Raw genomic sequence first — 15,322 nt, forward strand, 5'->3', positions numbered from 1 at the left:
TTTTTTTTTAAGATTTTATTTATTTATTTGACAGACAGAGATCACAAGCAGGCAGAGAGACAGGCAGAGAGAGACAGGAGGAAACAGGCTCCCCGCTGAGCAGATCATGACCTGAGCTGAAGGCAGAGGCCTTAACCCACTGAGCCACCCAGGCGCCCCAACTTTAACTTTTTTTTTTTAAGATTTTATTTACTTATATGACAGAGAGATCACAAGTAGGCAGAGAGACAGGCAGAGAGAGAGGGGGAAGCAGGCTCCCCGCTGAGCAGAGAGCCCGACACGAGGCTCGATCCCAGGACCCTGAGATCATGACCGGAACTGAAGACAGAAGCTTAACCCACTGAGCCACTTAGGTGCCCCTAACTTTCTTAAACAGACATGCAAAACTTTTGAAAGGAGACAGTAAGTAGAACAGAGTGTGTGCAACTACTCAAAATTATAAACAGACCCTCCCCCATTTGAGTCGCTATTAAATTTTTAAAATTACAAGGCCGAACTTGTTGAACTTTTTAGATCAATAAGGCTCAAATGTAAAACTCACTTTTTGGCATCTGAAGACAGGAAATGTAAATGTAAAATGAATTGGGCAGCAGTGAAGCCACTCACTGGAAGAGAAATCCTTTCAGTAATAACAACTGAAGACTTTGACAGAAGAATAATTGTAAAATATTTATGTATGAGTGAAGCAGCAGTACTAGACAAGGAAAAGATTCATAACCCTTCCTATAATAGGTTTGGAAGTAGGCAAACATTTTTTAATGCAATGCAGGAACCAGTTTTAGGTTAGTTTTGAAGGTTAAATATTCGATTTTTAGCTTTCTTATTTTCTTCTGATGTCAAAATTTTCCAGCTTAAAAACGGTTAATTTTACAAATGAAGAGAAATTCCAGTTACATGAAAATCAGAGAATGTCATTTATATATCATTCCCTTATTAAAAAAAAAAGTGGCTAACACCATTATACATAGCATAGCCTTAGATGGAATGATCTTTTCCTCAGGTAATCTCTTTTGATTAAGAAGCTGCTCCGTGGCATAGAAAAGGACAGCAGAGTGATTGCTTCCTCTCCAAATCTTGTCTGAATAATAAGTAGTCAAAGCAAGAATAACTTGGAATATTGAGGTGTCTTCATTTTGTAACCTCAGAACATTTCATCACTTGTTTTATCCTCACTATATAAATTTGAAACTTAGTTGTCTGCAAGTTACAGCTCACAAAATGATAGCAATGGAGAGCAGCTGGGACTGAGGATGAGGTATAAAAAGACATTTTTTTTTTTTTATCCTGAGTAATATCAAAGTAATCATCTCCTGCATCTACTGATTCTTAAATAACATTTTGGCTCATCAAGTCCAGATTTATCAAAGGAACTCAATTTAGTTGGATCTAACAACTGCCTAGAGCAATCATTAACAAAGAGGGGAGATATTAAAAAGACACTGTAAAACAAAGAGAAAACACAATGTAAATGGAATTAATGACTTGGTTCAACCGTACCTAAAATATGCAGTAACCACAAGAAATAACCAAATGGAGATAAAAATTATTCAGGTGTAAGGATATTGCTAAAAGTTTTCAGTTTCCTAAATGATGAGAAACTCTAGGTCCTTGATAATATTGAAATAATCCATTGCTCATGTTTCCAAATAATGAACTATGAAATATGACTGATACATGGAATTATGCATTCTGAAACAGGAAAAGTTACAAGTATTTGAAACATTCCAAGTACAAAATAATAAACAATTAATTTAAAGTTATAAATTAGGGGCACCTGGGTGGAATAGTCTGTTGGGCAGCTGACTCTTGGTTTTCAGCTCAGGTCATGGTTTCAGGGTTCCGGGATTGAGCCCCATGTTGGCCTCTGCTCAGCACAGAGTCTGCTTCAGGATTCTTGCTCTTCTTCTGCCCTTCCCCCTGCTCGCTAACACGTGCTCGCTTGCTCTCTTTCAAATAAATAAATTACTTTAAAAAAATAGGTTGTAGGGGCACCTGGGTGGCTCAGTGGGTTAAAGCCTCTGCCTTCAGCTCAGGTCATAAACCCAGGGTCCTGGGATCGAGCCCCGCATCAGGCTCTCTGCTCAGCAGGGAACCTGCTTCCCCCTCTCTCTCTGCCTGCCTCTCTGCCTACTTGTGATATCTGTCTGTCAAATAAATACTTAAAAACATAGGTTGTAAATTAAATAACATATATTAAATAAATAAAAATATAAAGACTTTTTAGGTAGCTTCCAACCAAACACTTGCTCAGGAGCCTGAAAACAATTTTATAAGTGCCTTACACTCTGGCTCATATTTCTGGTTTCAATGATTATTGTATATTTTTTGAAATATTGCATAGAATATATGTGTGTATGTTTATTTGAATATATATGGATATATTTATATCAAGTGGAGATGCAATTTGTATCTGTTTTCTGTATTTGACTCATTACTGCTGCATAAACTTGTTACTGGCACTAAATGATGTTAATGCTTTGTGATTCCCATAAGTAAGAAAGGCAGGCAGTTGCTTGTCATAACAGAACCATAACAGTCCATAACAGAACAGTTTCCCTCAATCTTGGAGATAGGTTTGCTAAAACTTGTTCAAGAGTTCTTATTTATACCAGAATGAGAAAGTCCACTATGACAACTTCAAATGTAATTATAATTTTATTTCTTAAATGGAAATTGTGCAAAATTAAAAATTTTACCTGTGTATAGATGTATTTGTAAAGTCTGTGAAGGAAAGGTTTTTAATTCTTCAACTCTGAGTGGCAGGTCAGTGTTATTGCATTGCCCTTTTGCAAATAAAAAATAAATGGGAAATAAAGGTACTCATCTAATGTCAGACAGAAAGTAAGTATCAGAGTTAGGGCTGTCTGACTTCAGGTTCAATAATTTTCCCATTGAATAACAGCTAATGTTTTGAATCTATTCAGTATTGCAATATTATCCTCAAGCCACAATTTGTGATGTGTGTGCTATTGCCAGTGCTGTTACTTAAATATTCATAAATATATGTAATTATTAAATATCTGGAAGATGCAGCAAAAAGCTTATACATTACTTTCCATCTTTATTAGTATAATTGATAAATAAAAATTGTATATATTTAAGATGTTGACTTGACATACATTATACATTGTGAAATGATTACCATACACATCCACCATCTTACATAGTTATTTATTATTATTTTTTGGTGTGATGAGAACACTTAAGATCTACTCTTTTAATGCATATCAAGTGTAAAGTACAATATTATCAAATATAACCACCATGCCATATAGAACTTATTCATCTTACAACTAGAATTTGTACCATTTGACCAATATCTCCCCATTTTGCCCATTCCCCAGCCCCTGGTAACCACTGTTCCACTCCTTGGTTCTGTGAATTTGACTTTTGTAGATTCCACATATAAGTGAGATCATATGGCATTTGTACTTCTCTAATTTCATTTGGCATAGTGTCTTCAAGTTTCATCCATGTTGTCACAAATGGTGGGATTTTTTATGGCTGAATAATATTCTATTTTGTGTTTATGTCACTTTTTTTTTGTCCATTCATTGGTTGATGGACACTTAGGTTATTCTTATATCCTGGCAATTATGAACAATGCTACAATGAACATAATGGTGCAGATGTCTCTTCTGCAGATCCTAATTTCATTTCTTTTGGATGTATGTCCAGTAGTGGGATTGCTGGATCATACGGTAGTTTTATTTTTAACTTTTTGAGGAAACTCCATCTAGGTTGTACATTTTTTGACAAGTGAAGGCATTTTGAAATAAGATAATTCATGTTTTCCATTTTTATCTCTATCAAGATTATTGGTGGTTATAACACAGTAAATATTAGAGAATGGAAGGAATGGGTGAAATACTATCATCTTCTATGGGTTCAATGTTTCGGTGCATTGGATGGTAAAATGGCTGCCTACCAAGTTTGACAAGATCAGAGTGCTGTCCCACAGAGAGCTCTGGGCTAGAAAATCAGGACCTAGGAGTCATTTAATATACAAGGAGTTACTTAATATACATGAGTATCAAATGTACTTAACTCATAAAAATGAGGGGATTGGTAGAGATCAGGGTTCCCCATGGTGTCATTTGGCTGATTATTCCTTCTCTTCCTTTTGGCAGGCATGATTTACATAATTTTCTTTTTTAAACCCTTTAGGAGGAACACACACTTAACATTTTACTAGGGGTCCTATCACTATGCCATTGCAAATGGAAAGATTTCATTCTTTCTTATGGATGAATAATTATCTATATCTATATCTATATATCTATATCTATCTCACATCTTCTTTATCCATTCATCAATTGATGGACACTTGGCAGCTTCTGTAATTTGGCTCTTATAAATAATTCTGCTATAATCATAGGGGTACATGTATCCCTTTGAATTAGTATTCTTGTATTCTTTGGGTAAATACCCAGTAGTGTGACTGCAGGATCATAAGGTAGTTTTTTTTTAATCAATTAATTTATTTATTTGAGTGAGAGAGAGAGGGAGAGAGAGAGAGCATGAGATGGGTGAGGGACAGAAGGAGAGAGTCTTCAAGCAGATTCCCTGCTGAGTGGGGAGCCCCAGGCAGGACTCCATCCCAGGACTCATGAGAGCATGACCTGAACTAAAACCAAGAGTCAGACACTCAACCAACTGAGCCACCCAGGTGCCCATGGATCATAAGATAGCTCTATTTTTAACTTTTTGAGGAAACTCCATACCGTTTTCCACAGTGACTACACCTGTTTGCTTTCACACCAAGAGTGTTCCTTTTTCTCTGCATTCTTGCCAATACTTCTTGTGCTCTTGGTTTTAGCCTTTAAAATGCCTGTTCTAAATTTGTTCCATGTTCCTCAATTGACAAAGTACTCCTCAAAAAATTATGTTAATCTTATATTCTAACTTACAGAAATTCTTAAAAAGTTCATTAATTACTGGGCTCACCAGCCAGGGGAGCCACAGTTAGCTTTCTCAAACCTAACTGAGCTGAAGGAAGTCTGATCCTGTGGTACACAGAAACACCCAAGTTTCCAGTGTCTGATGGTCTTGATTCTTAAATATAACTTCCCTCTCTTGAAGAGTAGTCCTCTCCTTTTTATTTCTGATTGTGTCTTTGTTTCTGGATCTGTTAGCTGCTCCTAATGATCCTGATTTCCTTTTAAAAGGAAATTTTTGTTACTGAATTTGGGACACCCTGTATGATGCCTTCCTTCCATCCCTAACACTATCTCTTTATCTCAATTCTCAGTATTTTCAGTGTTTCTCTTCTTTTTGTCTGCTGGAGGAAGACAAGGCTAATTCCATTCCATCTTTTCCCTCAAGGTCTTCTCTCTTTTTTATCTTCCTCTCTGTTGTCTCCTCTCACACTGTCAGTACCAAGAAAACCTCCTTTTATGGTGCCCTCTTTCCTTCTGCCTTCCATTGCTGAACTTGAGAAAAGAGTACATTTACTTCACATACACCTAAACTACTCACTCCCTAATCTCTTGCAATTGGTTGTCTCTCACTGCCCATTTGAAATTGCTTCTCCCCTGCCTTCTTGATGGGCATTTACTATATTCTTTCTGTTTTTTTTTTTTTAAAGACTCTACCCATTTATTTGACAGACAGAGATCACAAGTAGGCAGAGAGGCAGGTAGAGAGAGAGAGAGGAGAAAGCAGGCTCCCCACTGAGCAGAGAGCCCGATGTGGGGCTCGATCCCAGGACCCTGGGACCATGACCTGAGCCGAAGGCAGAGGCTTTAACCCACTGAGCCACCCAGGCGCCCCTTCTTTCTGTTTTTTAAAGTGATATCTATTCATTGTAGAAACGTGAAAAGATTAAAAAAAAAAGAAAGAAAGAAAAACAACAACCCCTTTAATCATTCTCCAGAGAGGATATAGTCACAGCTGATATTTGATCACATTTCATCTTATGTGTTAACAATAATTTTTTAAAGTTTTTATCTGTAGTTATATATGCTTAGGAATGTAGGGGTGTTTATAGATATCTGTCATATATGCAAGCATATATTCATATATGCCTGTACACTATGATATATATATATATATATACATATATATATATATATATATATATATACTGTTGTGAAATTGTCTCAATATTAATAGATATTATATTATACCTTTTGCATATTTCTGTAGCATGGAACTTTCTCAGCTCATTTGTTATTTGGAAGTGCTTTTTAATTTTTTATTTTTCTTATTATGTTATGTTGGTCACCATACAGTACATCATGTGATTTTAAATGGTTGTTTAGTATTTTGTGTGTACTGTAGCCTCAGGACTCAATCTTTGGTCGTTAGGCATTTGGGATGTTTTTCATTATAAACAAGTACTGGAATTGCTCTCTTCAGAGTTAGCAGTGACTTCTGGTATTGGGAATGGCTGCTCCATCTTCTGAGATGGAACTTCCTTCTCTGCCTTTGATCTTTCTTTCACTCTTAACTTTTCATTCCTCTCCTTCTCCCTAAGTGTATATGGTCCTCAAGGCCCTGTCCTTGGCTCTCTTATTTCAATAGGCTCTTCTCTGGAAAGTTCGCCTTTCTCAAATCTACGTATTAGTCTTGAAATCTCTCACAAGTTCTATCACCTCTTTCCTTACTAGAAAATTCTACCCTAATCCAGTGTTTAAAATCAAATTGGACTTACCTAAGCTCATATAAGATTGAACTTCACTAACCCAAATTCAGGACTCTATGTGACCTCCTGATTTCTTTAATTGAATTGGTCAGTGCAAAGTTTCTTATGTAAACTCATTCTCATTCATCTTTCTTACCAGGTATGTGTGCCCTTTCTTTTTCCTCCTTTCCTTTCCACTGAAATTCATCCTTCATGGTTTCAATTGAACATTACTTCTATTCACTTCACCTTTACGGTGCCTGATGTCCTCATTAAAAATAAAGTAGTCTCAGAAATGAAAGTCAGTGATAAAACAGGGTCTGATATGTAATATATCACAGTATTAAAGCACTTGAACAACTTTTGATACTTGAAGTACATGCATCATAAAAGAGTTTTCTATTTCAACATAGGAGGATAGAGACAGGGGAGCCTTTGTTCCTGTTTCTCCAAGGATTTCTGACCTGTAGGATTGTTTACTATGTGTACCCCTCCTGAGATTGCTTTCTGATCCTTATATCAATATATAGTGTGTTAGGTGAGCCCGAACTGATGGCACCTCTGACATAGTTTGGCTTATCTGTGATGTGCCCGTCTCACTGAATCATCATCATGCTCTTTAACAAGAAATTCCTAAAAACATCAGCCTACCATGGTCTGTGGGCAAAGTCAAGTCAGGAACTCCAGGTGTTGTGTCATTCAGCTCTAGTAAAGGATATACATGTTTTAGATCCCTCATTATAACAACAAAAATATTTCTGTGGAAATGTTAAATAAATAGCACCTACTATTTATGTGTGTTGTGATACTTAAAAAAACAGTGTGATTTCTGTGTGAGAAAGAAAAAAAAATGGGAGAGCTATTATAGGAAAGTACTTTCATGTGGAGACGACCATATGTTTGACTAAGGATTTTATCATATTAAGCACCCAGCTGTCTTCAGCCATTGAAGCTTTCTTGGACAGATATGTGCCTGAGTATTCTGAAAGCACTTTTCTGATTGCCAATATAAAGTTTGGCTTCAGGGATTATCTCTCATATATTCATATATTTGCCAGAAAGAATGAAAATACCGATGCTTTCCCTCAGTTTCAGGGAGAAAAACATTTTAGAGCATTGGAATGTGGGACTGTGGAAGGTCGTATAATTACCTCCCATTAAGGCCTTTAAAAACAGAGTGGCTATTTATATTCCTGGAGTTCTTTTTTTTTTTTTTAAAGATTTATTTATTTATTTGACAGACAGAGTTCACAAGTAGGCAGAGAAGCAGGCAGAGAGAGAGAGGAAGGGAAGCAGGCTCCCTGCTGAGCAGAGAGCCCAATGTGGGGCTCAATCCCAGGACCCTGAGACCATGACCTGAGCTGAAGGCTTAACCCACTGAGCCACCCAGGCGCCCCTATTCCTGGAGTTCTTAATGAATCTCTTCTCTACGGTGAAGGAATGATTCTGTGATGTCATTCTAGGTCATTCTGGGTCTCATTTGGAATAGTTCTAATATCTTAGATAAATTTGGTTCAGAAATCACTCCTGTTCAGGAAAATGGATCTGGTACTGGCTCTATCATAAAGTTGTTGTGTAAATCTTAATTCTTTCACCATTTCTGAAGAGGGTGTTTAAGGATAAAAGAAATAATAAATGCTGCAAACATTCTGTTGCCTCTTTAGAAAAAAACTTGAAAGAGAAATTCAAAATTGTCTTGTCCAATTGCTTTCTAATCTCTGTACAGCTCAGCTGTTGTGATGGTTGAGGCAATTAGTAAAAGGTTTGTATTTTAAAGAAATAAAAAGTGAGGAACAAAGTCGGGGAAGAAACATTGTTTCATAGAGATGACCTTGGTCATCAACTTTATGTATGAAGACATGACACCACCATTCTGTGCTAACTGCTGTGGGTTACAACAAGGGTCTTTTTTCTCTTTCCAGTGTTGAGGATTTTGTTCCTTTCGTGCCCCACAGCCCCCTCTGCTATCCCTTTCTGTGTTGCTTTTCCGAGCCCCACCATCAGTTCTTTCCCTTGTGTGCTATTAAGGAAAGAGGCAGACGGCAGAGTGAAAAGTGCATGGATTTGGTAGTATCAGACTGATCTGGGTTTGTGTCTTGCTTTGCCACTGAGCATAGGGATTGCCTTTGTCAAGTTACAATTCCTCCTGTGAAAACCCTGGAATAACTTTCACCTCTCAAAGTTGGTTCAAAAATGAGGTGATATCTGGAAAACACCTCAGAATAGTTGCTGACACAGAATGAATGGTCAGTAATTATTAGGCATCATTCTATTTGCATATGTTGTGTCAGTATGTTACTGCCAATTTGAACATAATTATTTAAGCCTGATAAAAGGGATACAAATTGGCTATTGAAAAAGGAATACATGATAAATAAAAGCAAAAGATATTTGAAAGAGATAGGCAAAAAATTAAAAAAAAAACAAGGATTATTAACGTAGTTTCAACTGAGATATATGTTTTAAAACAAATAAATACAATAGCATTAAGTTCTTAAATGTAATTTGATGCCTCTGGTAATCAGTAAATCTTCCTGAATTGGAGGCTGCCATGGAGAAAAATATTTTGGATATATTCTTAAAAATGCAATATAGGTTGAACTTGTATGTTTATTTATAAAAGCCAAGTATCATTTCTGCCTGTGGTGTTTTCCATGCCAGGGAAGCTGTGTAGCCTGTGGTTAAGACCAATGAGTCCTGGAGCTGAGTGTCTGGCTTTGTATTCCAGTTTCCTTAGTTTTTAGCTGTATTACTGTGAGAAAGCTGCCTAACTGCTTTGTACTTCATGCCTTCATGTATAAATTTGAGATTATAATCATTTATCCAATATAGTTTGTGTGCATGCATGATAACTAAGTTAATAATACATGTAAAGGGATTATAGGAGTGCTTGGCAAAAGATAAGTATTCTATATTTGTTAGGAGCTATTTTTATTATTATTAGTAGTAGTAGCTATGGTATGATAGTGCTACTTGAAAATGATTATGTTTGGTAATCTTCCCAGAAATATTTTATGGCTAACATTGATTAAACATTGAATATCTTCAGAGATTAGAAAAGGCCACTATTTGCCCCTAAAATAAGGAGATTAATATTATCAGTACTTTATTTATTCATTGACAAAGATATTATAGAGATCTGTAGTTGGGAGAGCTACTCCACATGACAGAGTAAGAAGATAGAGTAAGTATTGGGTTGTGCCTAAATTTAGGAAAAAAATTTTTTTTTTCAAGAAGGTATAAATGTTTTGTGAAAATACAGATCACATCTTTATTTTGTTGTAGGATGTAACTCTAACTCCCTGGGACACACACACACACACACACACACACACACACACTCAGTTCAATCCTTTCTGCAAATCTGCAAGGCAGATATTAATATTTCTATTTTACAAATGGGAAAACTGGATATTAGAAAGATTTTGTGACTTGCCTAAGACACAAACTGAGTTGGTGGTGGTGGGGGTTTCTTGATTCTTCATTGTGGTACTTTGTCTCTCTAAGTTTATCTTCATCTCCTGAGAGGATTGCTGTTATTCCACCCCGTGGCCCTTTTCTATATTTTGTTATGTTCAGGAAATGTATCATATTTGAAAAGAAAGTCCATTCTTGTCAATCAATCTCTATTAAGAAACAAGGGTGTGTTCAGATGGAGAGCCACTGGAGGTCTGAGGCTTGACAAGCAAAGTTTTGGAAGCAGAAAGAGAAGTAAACTCACTCTAAAGGAATTTAAGGCTCTGGGCATTCAGAAAGGTAGAAGGCCAGAGATGAGAAGCACATGAGAAACTGATCAGTAGACAAACTGGTAAAATGTGACCATAGTGACAGAGAGGTGGGATTGTAGCTGTGTTAATGAAGCAGGTTCTTGTCAATTTTAGGTGAATCATGCTGACAACCAGCAGCATGCACCAAAGAGTAAATCATGCTCTCTGGAGGCCTATCACAGAAGGGATGCAACTAATGAGATTCCATGCATCATTCTGATGAGGTATGAACCAATGCTCATCAGGAACAACTGACCTAGAAACTGATGCCAGTATTTCAAGGGGTATCTTACAGCCAAGCCTCTACCAGTATTTTCAGCTCCAGATTAAATATGTGATTTTTCTAAGCCAACTTAGTGACAGAGCAGCCCTGACTTTTTTCCTGCCATTGCTAACAGCATTTTTTGGGATGTGGTGTGCTTGGGTAAGTCCTAAAATAGAACAAAGCAAAGGTAGGCTAAATCTTCCTCGTCTTGGGTGTAGGGGAGGAAATAGGAACTCTGGAGTCAGGGAGACCTAGATTCAAATTCCAGCTCTTCCATGTGGTTGCTGTAAAACTGCATAAGTTACTTACTCTCGTGGTAAATTTTCTTCATCTCTAAAATGGCACTGAGAGTACTTACTTCAAAATGACTAAGATGACATAGGCAATAGCCTGACATGCAACATGTATTTAATAAATTTTGATTCTACCAGGCCCCTTCTTGTAAGGGACTAGAATCAATAGATAATGTGCTGTCTATATTTTCCTGATTATAACTTCCTCGTAATTCTTGCTCCCTTCTTCAAGTTTTAGATTCATTCATTCCTTCAGCAATCAGATGTTGAACATATACAGTGTGTCAGCAACTGAGCCAGCTACTAGGATTATAGATAGAGAGTACAACCTCTGCTTCTGTGTTGTCCACTGATCACTGAGGAACTAATGAATGACTTCAGTACAGCGTGATGAGTACAGGATTCTAAGGAAGCATCTGGGCATGTGATGGTGATGGGTCATCTGTGGAGTCTTCTGCAGTATGACCATGAGTTAGCCAGGTAATGGAGAGTGAGGGTAGGGTACATTCCCTAAAAAGGGGATCGAATACAAAAATATGAAGATCTGGGGTGCCTGGGTGGCTCAGTGGGTTAAGCCTCTGCCTTCAGCTCAGGTCATGATCCCGGGGTCCTGGGATTGAGCCCCACATCAGGTTCTCTACTCTGCAGGGAGCCTGCTCCCTCCGCCCCGCTCTCTGCCTGCCACTCTGCCTACTTGTGATCTCTCTCTCTCTGTCAAATAAATAAAAAAATCTTAAAAAAAAAAATAAGAAGGTCTTATGTAGACAACCATGGATGGGTGTCTTTCTTGTATTTTAAAGGTCATTAATAAGGTTTAAATGGCTTCCAGTAAATTAGTTAATTCAACTCTAGTCAAGGACACGTATTTCCACCTAATATCTTTTTTGTCACTCATTGCCCCCCAGTCTTGGCTCCTTCTACTTCTGATTATCAAAAGATTTCTGTGCTGCTTGGCTGTGTAAACTAACCAAGCTCTAGGGCTAGGCCTTAAAATTGCAGGCACAGTCTTAGATGTTTTTCTAACCAATTTAACAATTTAGCTATTGTGGTTGGTGTTGCACTGACACAGATTTTTAACTAACATCTGTGCTAGTTAAAAAAAATCATGAATAAAGTTTTATTGGATATTAACATTTCAAAGCAGTTGCTTCTATACTTTGCGTATGGCCTTGAGAGTGTTATAGATTGAATAACCAAAAAGGATTATGACTGTCTTAAAATGCATGTTATCCTAAGCTTCTGTTGTGTTCTAGCACAAAAGAACTAGCTTAAAACATTGTTTGGGTTTTGTTCAAAATATTCCATCAGAACAAAGGACAGAGTTCTGGATCTCTGTACTTAAGTCGGAGTGTGTGTGCTAAGATATGTAGCAATAAACTGAAGTCATTTTCAGAGTGATCCACCTGAGCCCCAAATCAGTCTTCACCTAGACACTTGTGATTCTTATTTTAGCTAAGGAAAAAAAAAAAAAAAACCATGTTGGAAAGGACCTTTGGGACAAAAGGATCTTTTGTTTGTATATTATTGAATATAATAGTCATCTTCAAAATACTGCTTTGGCTTTCTTTTGCCTAAGTACAGGGAAATGCATGATATATAGAGAAAATTATGATATATCATTTACATTACTAGAAAATAATTGATGGCTGGTGACTCCAGATTATAAGGGGTTGCTTATTTATCTATATAGAGCTTGGCTATATCTATATAGTTCTCAGTGCTTCTGACATACTGGTTAGTTGCTTAACTGGGTATAAGACTATCGATTTCAATAAATCTAACACTTCATGATATGGGACTTAGAGGCCAGAAGCATATCTATATAGTTTTATACTCTGTTGTTTCAAGCCTTATTATTTATCCAAAACTGGAAAAAGCCAACCAAAGTGATTATGGGGGAAAAAGGCTTTGAACCAAAAATGTTTACTTATTATTCTTAAGTATAAGGATCAATGCAGAAAAGCTAACCCTGGTGTAAATGTATGTTCTTGGGCAAATATTGGATGTTTATATTTTGTTTATTTCAAGAGCCTCATTTAACTTTTAGTCTCTGAAATAGTGTTGCAGGTTGAATGTGGTATTCATCTGCAGTGTCCTGATAGATTAGATTTGTCTTGACAACAGAGAGCAGTAAATTTATAGATGTACTTTATTTTTCCTAGTCTGGTGTTGAGACTTAACGAAACTAAGAGAACAATTAAGAAGGGTCAATTTTTTGAAAAAACTCCATTCGTTTGCATTTAACCACATTGGTGATGGCAGAATTAGGGAACAAAATTAAAACTAAAAATTTCCTAAAGTTATTATATTTTGACTCTTGAGAGAGTAAATGTCTTAGTTAGATTCCATTTAATATAGGGTTATCAGAGGGTTAATATGGATACTGCATAGATGTTTAAGACAAGATATTAAAAGACATTTAGAAGTACATTTAAGAAATGGCAGACCAAAGAGAAAGTGCTAGTTTGTTCATAGGAACAGTAGATATTAGATGAATTATTTGCTAAGACATTTGCAGGGAAAAGCAGGGGACAGATGCCAGCAACAGACTTGAAGTTCCCCAGAGAGGAAAAGAGGAACTATGATAGCACAAAACCATATGATCAAGGTATTAGAATGTGAAGTCTGACAAAAGCTCCAGGCCATATGGAGCCCATCCCATAACTGTGAAATGGAAAAAGGAAGAGATAAACGTATCTCTCCATCTTTGGTTTCCAAAGAAACAAGACCTCACATTGAAAGTGCTCAAATATATTTAATTTAGAACAAGAAAATCAAAGATAAATTTAGCTATGAAAACAAGATAATTTGTATTGATAATAAAACCATGCTCTTTCCAGGCAATAAATTAATTAAGGTTTATTTGAAACTTATAAAACAAATTGGTAAAGTGGACTCGCAGTCCAGTTTATTATGTCATCAGTGTGATTATAGTACCAATCAGTTGCCCAAAGAATTAGTGCAGAACAGATATAGCTTATATTACGTTATAAAAAAAATTGTTAGCATCAGAAAATACAAGCATCTGTATTTTATATGGCTCTAATGAAAAATGAAGAATAAGTGGGAGAGAAGTGGAAGTATGACAGAACCGGAGGAAATTTCTGAGATCCTCTGTTGAACAGGAGGAGGAAATTTATCCCTATTTCAAACACTCTCTACAGAAGGTGCTTTCCTAAATTTCTCAGATTGCTGGTACCGTTGTCTAGTAACCCAAAGAAACACAGGGCTAACCAGGTTATAGATGCACAAGAAAGTGAGGCTGGCAGTTATACCAAAGTCTCAGTAAAACCCACCACTGGCTGCTTGGTCTAATTTGCCAGTACTGAATTTATATCCCTTCCCCAGAGTAGAGAAACATTTCCTTTTTCCTGTATTCTGCTTAGGACCTTCGATTTTGCCTTTTGTTTCTCTGAGAAACCCTCCCATATTCCATAATATCTCTGGGAGGGATGCCTGGGTAGCTCAATTGGTTAAGCCTCTGCCTTCTGTTCAGGTCTTGATCCCAGGGTCCTGGGCTCAGGCCCCACAGTGGGCTCCCTGCTTATTGGGGAGGCTGCTTCTCCCTATCCCGCTGGCTCTCCCTGCTTGTGCTGTCTCTCTTTCTCTCTCCCCCTCTCTCTGTCAATAAATAAATAAATCTTAAAAAAAAGAAAGAAAAAACCCCAGAATATCTCTGGGTGTCTCTGGGAGTTTCTCATAAGCAGTCTCTGTTTTTCATTGTGGGGTTTCTCCAGTTGCATCAGGACTGCCCCCAGCTATTGCTTACTGAAGCCTGCCCTGGGCGGCTTGCAGTACTGGGCAGCTCTGCTCAAGTTCAGGGGCAAGGATGGCTCTCATTGCCATCTCATTGTTCTCATCCCACTGCTCTGGCTGAATCAGACTCTCACATGTTCCATGGGGCCTCCTGCTGGGTAGTGGGTCACATTGCGCTGGTTGCTGCCTCTGCCGTTTGCAACTGAGTAGTGTCACCGCGGCTTCCAGGTTTGTGGTCTGCACGTGAACTACTTATATTAAATAATTTTCTCATTTTGTTGTTGTCATTTTCTTTCTTTAGAGCAGCCCCACAGCAGAGTTGCTGGGACTCTAGTATTACATCTACTTCTTTCTTACAGTCCTCTCCTCCTTTTAGTTCACCTTTCTAGATTTATCTTTGCTTGACTCTCAACTCACTGTGATATCACAGTGTCCCCTAACACATTAAGAAATATTTACATTTCAGTGTGTTTCACTATAATTTTCACCTTTACAGACTAGACAAATACATTTTCAAAGTACCAAAGTACTAGGAATCTTTATGAAATAGAAGCTGCATTTTATTTTACAGTGTATGTCATATATTGGCCAGCATTCCATCTTAAATTGTGTTGGT

The 15,322-nt window shown here is 37.2% G+C and overlaps 1 protein-coding gene across 1 annotated transcript in view; it reads left to right on the forward strand.

The window, feature by feature from the left end:
• The window catches only part of NXPH1 (neurexophilin 1), a 296,351-nt gene that overhangs the window by 220,167 nt on the left and 60,862 nt on the right, over positions 1–15,322 (forward strand).

Source organism: Lutra lutra, chromosome 11, assembly GCF_902655055.1.
Source record: "Lutra lutra chromosome 11, mLutLut1.2, whole genome shotgun sequence".
Lineage (NCBI taxonomy): Eukaryota > Metazoa > Chordata > Mammalia > Carnivora > Mustelidae > Lutra > Lutra lutra.